Raw genomic sequence first — 13595 nt, forward strand, 5'->3', positions numbered from 1 at the left:
TCTGCATGTCCAATCATCCTATTAAGTTTCAACATTGTAGGTCAAGTGGTTCTCAAGTTATTTCCAAAAAATGATTTTACATGAACAGGCCACTGTGACCTTGACCTTTAATAGACTGACCCCAAAATCAATAGGGGTCATCTACTCTGCATGTTCAATCATCCTACGAAGTTTCAACATTCTGGGTCAAGTGGTTCTCAAGTTATTGATCGGAACTGGTTATCAATGTTCAGGCCCCTGTGACCTTGACCTTTAACGGAGTGACCCCAAAAACAATAGGGGTCATTTACTCCGCATGACCAATCATCCTATGAAGTTTCAACATTCTGGGTCGAGTGGTTCTCATGTTATTGATTGGAAATGGTTTTCCATGTTCAGGCCCCTGTGGTCTTGACCTTTAACAGAGTGACCCTAAAATCATTAGGGGTCATCTACTCTGCATGACCAATCATCCTATGAAGTTTCATCATTCTGGGTCAAGTGGTTCTCAAGTTACTGACCGGAAATGGTTTTCAATGTTTAGGCCCCTGTGACCTTGACCTTTCACAGAGTGACCTCAAAATCGTTAGGGGTCATCTACTCTGCATGACCAATCATCCTATTAAGTTTCAACATTCTGGGTCAAGCGGTTCTCAAGTTACTGACTGGAAATGGTTTTCAATGTTCAGGCCCCTGTGACCTTGACCTTTGACGGAGTGACCCCAAAATCAATAGGGGTCGTCTACTCTTCATGACCAATCATCCTATGAAGTTTCAACATTCTGGGTCAAGTGGTTCTCTAGTTATTGATCAGAAATGGTTTTCAATGTTTAGGCCCCTGTGACCTTGACCTTTAACGGAGTGACCCCAAAATCAATAGGGGTCGTATACTCTTCATGACCAATCATCCTATGAAGTTTCAACATTCTGGGTCAAGTGGTTCTCTAGTTATTGATCGGAAATGGTTTTCAATGTTTACGCCCCTGTGACCTTGACCTTTGACGGAGTGACCCCAAAATCAATAGGAGTCCTCTACTCTTCATGACCAATCATCCTATGAAGTTTCAACATTCTGGGTCAGGTGGTTCTCTAGTTATTGATCGGAAATGGTTTTCAATGTTTAGGCCCCTGTGACCTTGACCTTTGACGGAGTGACCCCAAAAACAATAGGGGTCGTCTACTTCAGCAGCCCTACAACCCTATGAAGTTTGAAGGTTCTAGGTCAAATGGTTCTCCAGTTATTGCTTGGAAATGAAGTGTGACGTACGGACGGACGGACTGGGCAAAAACAATATGTCTCCTGGGGGAGACATAAATATATAATTTGATGTATACAGCATGTTACAACAAAAATCTTAAAATATAACAAAAAAGATTCCTGGCCAAAAATATATCTCTTTTAATTGAACCTTGCCTCATATAACAAATAACATTTTAAACACAATGCATACCAGGGCCAGCCCTTTTTTTATGGTTTTGGGGAAGGGTGGCGGGTCCTTTCAGAAGGGGAAATTTGCGTCGTAAAATACCAAATTGGGGAATTTTTTATATATATATATATAAAAAAACAAAACAAGACAGATTGAGTAAGATCAAGGCCTCCCCTGGCTCTTTCACACTTTTAGCCATGACTTAAGCCAATTGCAAAATCTTGGGACCATTTCATACCCTAAAGTGTTGGGGGGGAGTGTGTATCAATGCTTTACATTGGCACGTGAAAGAACCAAACGAGCTGCTTTAGTTCATTTGTATTTCAAACTTTCTTCACTGAAATTTAACGAACGATTGGGCGGACCGAAATGTTTACGCGTAGACTGAAATGAATGCGATTGAAATCTTCGTGCCGACTGAAATCATTTCACGATCGCGCAAATTGTTTGTGAGCCGTTCGACTTAACAATATTTCCAGATTTTTTCGTTCATTACTTCCGCGAATCGGATTGTTGTAGATAAATATCCGTGAATCAGAAATTCTGGAAAGGGAAATTCCCGATGACCGACGCTAACGGTAATATCTGAGATGTTCCAATTGTGGTGTTTAGAACGCATATACATTCAGATCTATTAATCCATCGGCGGTGGAAATTTTCGCTGATAAAAATGACTTGCATTTGGGGAATTTTTAGTGCAGTTGGGGATAAAAGTATATTATTTTGCCTAGGGAATGGGGCCGAATTTTGGCCCCAAAATCGGCATAAAAAAAGGGCTGCCTATGAAGTTTTAACATTCTGGGTCAAGAGGTTCTCAAGTTATAGATCGAAAACAGTTTTCAATGTTCAGCCCCTGTGACCTTGACCTTTAACAGAGTGACCCCAAAATCGGTAGGGGTCATCTACTCTGCATGACCAATCATCCTATGAAGTTTCAACACTCTGGGTCAAGTGGTGCAAGTTAATGACCAGAAATGGTTTTTTAAATGTTCAGGCCCCTGTGACCGTGACCTTTAACAGAGTGACCCCAAAATCAATAGTGGTCATCTACATTGCATGTACAATCATCCTATGAAGTTTCAACTTTCTGGGTCAAGTGGTACTCAAGCTATTGATCGGAAATGGTTTTCAATGTTCGGGCCCCTGTGACCTTGAAAACAATAGGGGTCATCTACTCTAAAATGTTCAATCATCCTATCAAGTTTCAACATTCTGGGTCAAGTGGTTCTCTAGTTATTGATCGGAAATGGTTTTCAATGTTCAGGCCCCTGTGACCTTGACCTTTGAAGAAGTGACCCCAAAAACAATACAGGTCGTCTACTCCAGCAGACCTACAACCCTATATGAAGTTTGAAGGTTCTAGATCAAATGGTTTACATTGGCACGTGAAAGAACCAAACGAGCTGCTTTAGTTCATTTGCATCTCAAACTTTCTTCACTGAAATTTAACGAACGATTGGGCGGACCGAAATGTTTACGCGTAGACTGAAATGAATGCGATTGAAATCTTCGCGCCGACTGAAATCATTTCACGATCGCGCAAATTGTGAGCCGTTCGACTTAACAATATTTCCAGATTTTTTCGTTCATTACTTCCGCGAATCGGATTGTTGTAGATAAATATCCGTGAATCAGAAATTCTGGAAAGGGAAATTCCCGATGACCGACGCTAACGGTAATATCTGAGATATTCCGATTGCGGTGTTTAGAACGCATATACATTCAGACCTATTAATCCATCGGCGGTGGAAATTTTCGCTGATAAAAATGACTTGCATTTGGGGAATTTTTAGTGCAGTTGGGGATAAAAGTATATTATTTTGCCTGGGGAATGGGGCCGAATTTCGGCCCCAAAATCGGCGTAAAAAAAGGGCTGAGGGCTGATGATTTAAATCTAATTAGTACATTGTCATTAGAGACTGCAACTTTTTTACACATCAAACAAACTTTTAATAATGAAAATTTTTGTCTCTCATAAAATACAATCGGAACCCCTCTAAATGGAACAGCTGCTGGATCAGTTTGAAGAACATTTTGGTTAAAAGAGGATTTATTAGTTGATTGCATTCTATCTAGAAACAAGTAAATGAAGTATTGCCTTGCAATACAAAGTCACCTATTGAAAGGAATGAAAATAGGATGACAATTGGTTGTCTAGTAAAGTCTGTGGTTCTTTTCCACTTTTACCATATACATAAGTTTTTATATTTAACAGAAAGTATCTGCATAGAATTATCCATCCTTATTTATGTTTTTTATTTTTTTAATTTATTGATATATATTCTAAATGGAACAAGAGGGCCAAGATGGCCCTAGGTCGCTCACCTGAGAAACATACCATAACAGTGTAAACATGTTTGACGTAGTGATTTCATGGAAACAAATGTTCTTGCCAATTTTCATTAGGATTGGACCAAAAATGTTGTCTCTTGAGTTTACACAAGTATTTTCTTTGATACGACCTAGTTTTTGATTCCAGATGACCCATATTCAAACTCGGCCTAGGTAGATTTCAACAAGGCAATCATTCTGACAAAATTTCATGAAGATCAAATGAAAAATACAACCTCAATCGCATACACAAGGTTCTTCTTTGATTGACCTAGTGACCTACTTTTTAACCCCAGATGACCCATATTCAAACTTGACCTAGATTTCATCAAGGCAATCATTCTGACAAAATTTTATTAAGATCAATTGAAAAATACAGCTTCTATCACATATACATGGTTTTTCTTTGATTTGACCTAGTGACCTACTTTTTGACCCAAGATAACCCATATTCAAACTCGACCTAGATTTTATCAAGGCTATCATTGTGACAAAATTTTATGAAGATCAATTGAAAAACACAGTTTCTATCACATACACAATGTTTTTCTTTGATTTGACCTAGTGACCTACTTTTTGAGCCATAATAACCCATATTTAAACTTGACCTAGATTTTATCAAGGCCATCATTCTGACCAAATTTCATGAAGATCAATTGAAAAATACAGCCTCTATTGCATACACAAGGTTTTTCTTTGATTTGACCTAGTGACCTAGTTTTTGATCCCAGATGACCCATTTTCAAACTCGGCCTAGATGTCACACAAGGTTTTTTAATTTCACCTAGTGACCTAGTTTTTGACCCCAGATAATTCATATTAAAACTAAACCTTGATTTTATCAAGGCAAATATTCTGACCTAATTTCATGAAGATCAATTGAAAAATACAGCCTCTATCGCATACACAAGGTTTTTCTTTGATTTGACCTAGTGACCTAGTTTTTGACCCCACATGACCCATTTTTGAACTTGGCCTAAAATTCTTAATCAAAGTAATCATTTTGACAAAATTTCATGAAGACCAGTTGAAAAATACAGCTTCTATCGCATACACAAAGTTTTTCTTTGATTTGACCTAGTGACCTAGTTTTTCATTCCAGATAACCTATTTTCGAAGTTAGCCCAGATTTTATCAAGGTAATCATTCTGACCAAAATTCATGAAGATCAATTGAAAAATACAGCCTCTATCGCATACACAACATTTTTCTTTGATTTGATCTAGTGACCTAGTTTTTGAGCCATAATGACCCATTTTCAAACTTGGTCTAGATGTCATCAAGACAATCATTCTGACCAAATTTCATGAAGATCAATTGAAAAATACAGCCTCTATCGCATACACAAGCTAAATGTCGACAGACGACAGACAGAAAACGGACGACAGACGACGGACATCGAGCAATCACAATAACTCACCTGAGCATTGCTTAGGTGAGCTAAAAAACCAGGTATTTTTTAATGTTCTAATTTTTTTACTTGGTTATACAAGACCACTGAAAAGCTGTAGTGTCCATGATTTTGGCATACTCATAACTTGAGAATGCTGAGTTTCAGAAGAAGCTGGTTTTGTATTTCAGCAGAGTATTGTGTCCCAGAAATATTGTCAGAATAGTATCGATTTAGTCTTAACCACTTGTTTGGAAAGCTGGATCAAATGCAAACTGTAGTGTCCGTGACGCTATAAAATTATTTTGTAATATTTTTTCAGTCATTGGTCTGGATTTATAATATACTTTTCTAAATGTTGTTTAACCTTATTCTTCATAATTTTAATCAATTTTCACTTCATATTGTAACGATCTAGCCATTATCATTTTAACTTTAGATATAAATGCATGTAGAATGTAGTAAGCTATAAATTCACGTATAATATATTCGTAGTCCGATACCGGTTTGCATGGAAATTTAGACTTTCTTCCATGTAATTTCATGCTTATGATATCTATAATACACCCGGCTGTAAATATTCCAGGGTAACTGTGGAAAAATTGCGGACAATTGCAAAACTTCCATGGAATGTAGGTACTTTCCATGGAATAGTCCAGAAAAGTCACCTGTTATATAACATGTCCAGAGTGATTGCAAATGTTTTCCTCGGACATCTCTGGAAATTACTCTGGACATCTATCAAAATGTTCATGGAATATTAACCGACACTGCGGAAATGTAGCACTTTGAAAAAGTTCTGGTCATTTAACTCTGGAAAATAACTCTGTCATTTTCTAAGGGATTTGAAACACATCAGAAAACAATTAGCATCAGACTGGGAATACCATGTGATCAAGCTCAGCCAATTAGATGAACTGATCTTACAGAGGAATTTTCAAAATGTGTAACTCGAAGTCTATGTTAACAAGCTGTGTAAAAATTAGTGAAACTTTACTGTGTGAGGTAATTCAGTTCAAAGTTAATATTGAGGATTCTAGAAATTGCTCAAGTAAGTTTGTTTAAATAAAAGACCAATGAAACAATACATACATTTGTAATTATGCTAATTAACACATGCATGTGTATTTGTACATCAATCATTATATAGCATAAAACAATGAATGCTAAAGTATAACGAAAGGCTTCACAAAGATTTTATAAACTAGAGCTATCACTAAAGGTGATGAATGTACCCCCCCGCATGCACTGACACAGTACATTGCAATTTGACGCACACAAGATTGCATAATTATGTGGACTGTATGTATATAGACTGTATGTATACAGTATAGTAACAAAAAACAAAGTCCCATAACTATGCAGAATATTTATCTAAAAGAATGTAACATGCACCATGCACAACTAGGGTTGGTACTGATCACTTGTGTGAAGTTTCATTAAATTGTGTGCAAGGGTTTGGTAGATTAGGCATGCACAAGATTGCATATGCAGACTGTATGTACATAGTATGTTAACAAGAAACAAAGTCCCATAACTCTGCAATTTTTGTCACTGAAAGAACCTAACATGCCCCATGCACAACTACTGTTGGTACTGATCACTTGTGTGAAGTTTCATTAAATTGTGTCAAGGGGATGAGGAGAGATGGTGCGCACAAGATTGTGTCTATGTATATAGTATAGTAACAAAAAAACAAAGTCCCATAACTCTGCAAAATTTTTTTCTGAAAGAACCTAACATACCCCATGCACAACTACTGTTGTTACTGATCACTTGTGTGAAGTTTCATTAAATTGTGTCAAGGGGATGAGGAGAGATGGTGCGCACAAGATTGTGTCTATGTATATAGTATAGTAACAAAAAAAACAAAGTCCCATAACTCTGCAATTTTTTTTTCTAAAAGAACCTAACATGCCCCATGCACAACTACTGTTGGTACTGATCACTTGTGTGAAGTTTCATTAAATTGTGTCAAGGGGATGAGGAGAGATGGTGTGCACAAGATTGTGTCTATGTATATAGTATAGTAACAAAAAAAACAAAGTCCCATAACTCTGCAAAAATTTTTTCTAAAAGAACCTAACATGCCCCATGCACAACTACTGTTGGTACTGATCACTTGTGTGAAGTTTCATTAAATTCTGTCAAGGGGATAAGGAGAGATGGTGCGCACAAGATTGCATCTACGGACAGACGGCCAGACGGACAGACAGACAGACAACCTGAAACCAGTATACCCCCCCTTACAACTTTGTTGTCGGGGGGTACAATAATATGCATATATGAAAACAGATATCTTTAGGTACTTTCTTTGAATGATTTCATCATTATTTAAGTGTAACTAATCTTAGTTCGAAACTATGTATATGCTTAAAAAATAATCTAATCCGTCACTTTTAACTGGCAAAGATTCATTTTCCTTTTTCATATATATCATATAGTGTTTGAAACTGCAAAAGTGATCACATGCAATAAAATCATATTGCTTTTACTGAAGTGTTACTGCTCACTATACATGTACTGCAAAAAAGTTATTGCTATTGAATAATACTGTCAGCAAAACTTCCTGGACGACTGCGGAATTACTCCGGAAAATTGTTCACGGACGTCCGTGGAATCACTCCGGAAAATTGTCCATGGAAAGTTCTCCGGAAATCCCTGGACATTTTTCCGCAGTATTCCATATCAAGCTCCGGAAAGTTTCCCGGCTGTCGAAATTCCAGAAGTTTCCATGGAATGTCTTTGAATTTCCATGGAAGTCCGGACTCTGGAGTATTCGGACAAACTTTCCGGAGCTTGATATGGAATACTGCAGAAAACTGCGGAAAAATGTCCAGGGATTTCCGGAGAACTTTCCATGGACAATTTTCCGGAGTGATTCCACGGACGTCCGTGAGCAATTTTCCGGAGTTATTCCGCAGTCGTCCAGGAAGTTCTGCTGACAGTATTATTCAATAGCAATAACTTTTTTGCAGTACATGTATAGTGAGCAGTAACACTTCAGTAAAAGCAATATGATTTTATTGCATGTGATCACTTTTGCAGTTTCAAACACTATATGATATATATGAAAAAGGAAAATGAATCTTTGCCAGTTAAGTGACGGATTAGATTATTTTTTAAGCATATACATAGTTTCGAACAAAGATTAGTTACACTTAAATAATGATGAAATCATTCAAATAAAGTACCTAAAGATATCTGTTTTCATATAATGCATATTATTTATAAAATCTTTGTGAAGCCTTTCGTTATACTTTAGCATTCATTGTTATATGCTATATAATGATTGATGTACAAATATACATGCATGTGTTAATTAGCATAATTACAAATGTATGTATTGTTTCATTGGTCATTTATGTAAACAAACTTACTTGAGCAATTTCTAGAATCCTCAATATTAACTTTGAACTGAATTACCTCACACAGTCAGTGATTTTTTTTGCACTGATTTGACTCCGAAATTCGGCGTCTTCCCAACTGACAAAAATGGTCAAATTTCCCAAATAATGCTTAAAAATTCCCCAAAACGAGATGATTTTTCCCAATTAGATTGATTTCTTGTGAAAGTTGAACTAAAACGATGCAAATAATCATAAAAATTCCGACTAATTTTGGTTTATTCGCAGAATTTTGTTGCCAACTCGAAGCGTGTTGTTTACATAAAACGGGTCACGGCATAGTACGGCATTTAGTATGACTTTCATCACAGTCGCTAAACGCTTTTTCATGCGTCAAAATGAGTCGGGGAAAAAATTGTTAGAAACTTACCTAAATTATCGAAAAATGCCGCATAATTCCAAATATTATAATAAGAAAACTAGAGCTATCACTAAAGGTGATGAATGTACCCCCCGCATGCACTGACACAGTACACTGAATTTGACACACACAAGACTGCATAATTATGTGGACTGTATGTATACAGTATAGTAACAAAAAACAAAGTCCCATAACTATGCAGAATATTTATCTAAAAGAATGTAGCATGCACCATGCACAACTAGGGTTGGTACTGATCACTTGTGTGAAGTTTCATTAAATTGTGTGCAAGGGTTTGGTAGATTAGGCATGCACAAGATTGCATATGCAGGCTGTATGTACATAGTATGTTAACAAGAAACAAAGTCCCATAACTCTGCAATTTTTGTCGCTGAAAGAACCTAACATGCCCCATGCACAACTACTGTTGTTACTGATCAGTTGTGTGAAGTTTCATTAAATTGTGTCAAGGGGATAAGGAGAGATGGTGCGCACAAGATTGTGTCTATGTATATAGTATAGTAACAAAAAAACAAAGTCCCATAACTCTGCAAATTTTTTTTCTGAAAGAACCTAACATGCCCCATGCACAACTACTGTTGTTACTGATCAGTTGTGTGAAGTTTCATTAAATTGTGTCAAGGGGATGAGGAGAGATGGTGCGCACAAGATTGTGTCTATGTATATAGTATAGTAACAAAAAAACAAAGTCCCATAACTCTGCAAATTTTTTTTCTAAAAGAACCTAACATGCCCCATGCACAACTACTGTTGGTACTGATCACTTGTGTGAAGTTTCATTAAATTGTGTCAAGGGGATGAGGAGAGATGGTGCGCACAAGATTGTGTCTATGTATATAGTATAGTAACAAAAAAACAAAGTCCCATAACTCTGCAAATTTTTTTTCTTAAAGAACCTAACATGCCCCATGCACAACTACTGTTGGTACTGATCACTTGTGTGAAGTTTCATTAAATTCTGTCAAGGGGATAAGGAGAGATGGTGCGCACAAGATTGCGTCTACGGACAGACAGACAACCTGAAACCAGTATACCCCCCTTACAACTTTGTTGTCGGGGGGTACAATAAAACTTAAACACGCCATCGGTACTCCGGACATTCGAACATCTTTTGGTAAAGTTAAAGAGAAATTAAATTCAAATCAAACGTCAGAAAAGCAAAGTGATCTGTCCAAGAAATCTGAGTCCCCACAAAATGACCCTCAGAAATCAACAGAAGCTCATGGTGACCCTAAGCTATCTGAGCCATCAGATCCTGTGACATCAGAAAATAACCTGTCTGTCCTGTCTGTTCAACCTTAGTGCATATTTGAATGAAATACATTTACCTTAAAATAAAACTTTTTCAAAATGATTTCTTTACTAAGGTTTGTTAATTTTTCCCAATTTTGAAGTTTATCGCGCTAAAAATTCCCAATTGAAAAGGCATGGGCTGTTGCCAAAAAAAGTAAAAAAATCACTGACAGTAAAGTTTCACTAATTTTTACACAACTTGTTAACATAGACTTCCAGTTACACATTTTGAAAATTCCTCTGTAAGATCAGTTCATCTAATTGGCTGAGCTTGATCACATGGTATTCCCAGTCTGATGCTAATTGTTTTCTGATGTGTTTCAAATCCCTTAGAAAATGACAGAGTTATTTTCCAGAGTTAAATGACCAGAATTTTTTCAAAGTGCTACATTTCCGCAGTGTCGGTTAATATTCCATGAACATTTTGATAGATGTCCAGAGTAATTTCCAGAGATGTCCGAGGAAAACATTTGCAATCACTCTGGACATGTTATATAACAGGTGACTTTTCCGGACTATTCCATGGAAAGTACCTACATTCCATGGAAGTTTTGCATTTGTTCACAATTTTTCCACAGTTATCCTGGAATATGTACAGCCGGGTAATGTCCGAATACTCCAGAATCCGGACTTCCATGGAAATTCAGACATTCCATGGAAACTTCTGGAATTTTGACAGCCGGGACATACACCATGCTAGAATCATTGAAATACACATACTATCTGTTACCCTGCCATCAATGCCATTTCTGGCAAGGGCTACAATTTTCTTTCACGAACTTGGCAATGACGCCATTTACAAATCTGCCAAGACAACCCTGCCAAGCTAGGCACCGTATGCCAATGATGATGTCATCTACCAGATGGTGACACCAGGACAACCCTGCCAAGCTAGGCACTGTATGCCAATATAGCCAGACTTGATGATGAAGTCATCTACCAGATGGTGACTCCACGACAACCCTGCCAAGCTAGGCACTGTGTGCCAGCCCAAGACTATAAATACTTGGCAGTTTTGTCAGTACCTGGTAAGAACTCACAGTGACCACTTGGTTATACAACACATAAAAGTATGCCAAAATGCCTTATGAATGTTTTCCAGCTACCTAGATGGTACAATAGAGCCACATATAATTGGCAGAGTTTGGCTGAAATGGTTACCTTCCCAGCTATAAAACTATAATAAATTCCTTTAATAAACTACTTATCTCCTGACCAGATATAATATGACATTCACAAGCCAAAAATAAAATACTATTTCTTATTTCCAAATACATCAGAGACCCTGAATAAACTGATTTCTATACTACCAATACAGACTACCATTATTTAGACTTAACAAAGATTCCTTTAAACTACATAGCTTAACTCTATTCATCCTCCGAGAGCCAGAATCATTGACCGGATTTCCTGACAAGACCTATAGGCAAGACGTGACACTGTTTTTGTCAAGCTTCAAATATTACCAAGGCAAGACGTGACATCATTTTTGTCAAGCCTTTCTATACTCTTCAGCATTTTCTGAACTACATCTAGATGAGGAACTTCTAATTTGCACAGACGAACAGACAAACATTCCTAACCACAGGTAGATGAGGAACCAGGGCCATTATACAGATAAACCATATTTATATTGTTTGTGAAATGACATATAAATAAGTTAGTGTTTTAATTTGAATACAGGTGTCTGTATAATTTACTCCCTATTATCTCCGTTTTCCCCCACGTGTGTTTGAGAAGAACCACCGTTTGGATATTGATGTGTGCGCGGGCTAGCAGACCCCGTGTACGTTTCAATATTATACAGATTTGTTAATGCTTTGGGCATATAACAAACATCTTACTGAAAAAATAATCACACTGTAAAGATCCATCTGGAATTGAAAATAAGGTAAAAAAGATATAGTGTTCAAATGCTAACCTCCAAATATAATGATTTTCACCTAAAACTTGTTTGAACAAGAGGACCATGATGGTCCTGAATCGCTCACCTGTCCCCAGGTGACCCAGTTTTGAACTGAGTATGATGTTGTTTTTCTTCTATTATTTGACATAGTGACATAGTTTTTGAGCTCATGTGACCCAGTTTTGAACTTGACCTAGATATCATCAAAATAAAAATTCTGACAAATTTTCATGAAGATCCATTGAGAAATATGGCCTTAAGAGGTCACAAGGTTTTTCTATTATTTGACCTAATGACCTAGTTTTTGAAAGCATGTGACCCAGTTTTGAACTTGACCTAGATATCATCAAGGTGAACATTCTCACCGATTTTCATGAAGACCTCATGAAAAATATAGCCTCTAGAGAGGTCACAAGGTTTTTCTATTATTTGACCTCACGTGACCCAGTTTCGAACTTTATCTAGATATCATAAAGGTGAACATTCAGACCAATTTTCATGAAGATCCATTGAAAAATATGGCCTCTAGAGAGGTCACAAGGTTTTTCTATTTTTAGATCTACTGACCTAGTTTTTTAGCGCAGTTGATCCAGTTTCAAATCTGACCTAGATATCATCAAGATGGACAATCAGACCAACTTTCATACAGATCCCATGAAAAATATGGCCTCTAGAGAGGTCACAAGGTTTTTTCATTATTTGACCTACTGACCTAGTTTTTGAAGGCACATGACCTAGTTTCAAACTTGATCTAGATATCATCAAGTTTAACATTCTGACCAATTTTCATGAAGATCCATTCAAAAGTATCGCCTCTAGAGAGGTCACAAGGATTTTCTACTTTTAGACCTACTGACCTAGTTTTTGACCGCAGTTGACCCAGTTTCAAATCTGTCCTAGATACCATCAAGATGGACATTCAGACCAACTTTCATACAGATCCCATGAAAAATATAGCCTCTAGAGAGGTCACAAAGTTTTCTTTATTATTTGACCTACTGACCTAGTTTTTGACCGCACATGACCCAGTTTCAAATTTGACTTAGATATCATCAAGGTAAACATTGTGACTAACTTTCATGAAGATCCATTCAAAAGTATGGCCTCTAGAGAGGTCACAAGGTTTTTCTATTTTTAGACCTACTGAACTAGTTTTAGAACACACGTGACCCAGTTTTGACCTGACATAGATATTATCAAGATGAACAATTAGATCAACTTTCATACAGATCCCATGAAAAATATGGCCTCTAGAGAGGTCACAACATTTTTGTATTATTTGACCTACTGACCTAGTTTTTGATGGCACGCGACCCAGTTTCGAACTTGACCTAGATATCATCAAGGTGAACATTCTAACTTTCATGAAGATTCATTGAAAAGTATGGTCTCTAGAGAGGTCTCAATGTTTTTCTATTTTTAGACCTACTGACCTAGTTTTGGACCACACGTGACCCAGTTTCAAACCTGACCTAGA

The 13595-nt window shown here is 37.0% G+C and overlaps 1 protein-coding gene across 3 annotated transcripts in view; it reads right to left on the reverse strand.

The window, feature by feature from the left end:
• The window catches only part of LOC123538618 (zinc finger protein 85-like), a 108703-nt gene that overhangs the window by 39639 nt on the left and 55469 nt on the right, over nucleotides 1-13595 (reverse strand). The gene's annotated exons all lie outside the window — the stretch shown is intronic.

The sequence above is a fragment of the Mercenaria mercenaria genome, chromosome 18 (assembly GCF_021730395.1).
Source record: "Mercenaria mercenaria strain notata chromosome 18, MADL_Memer_1, whole genome shotgun sequence".
NCBI classification, from domain to species: Eukaryota; Metazoa; Mollusca; class Bivalvia; order Venerida; family Veneridae; genus Mercenaria; species Mercenaria mercenaria.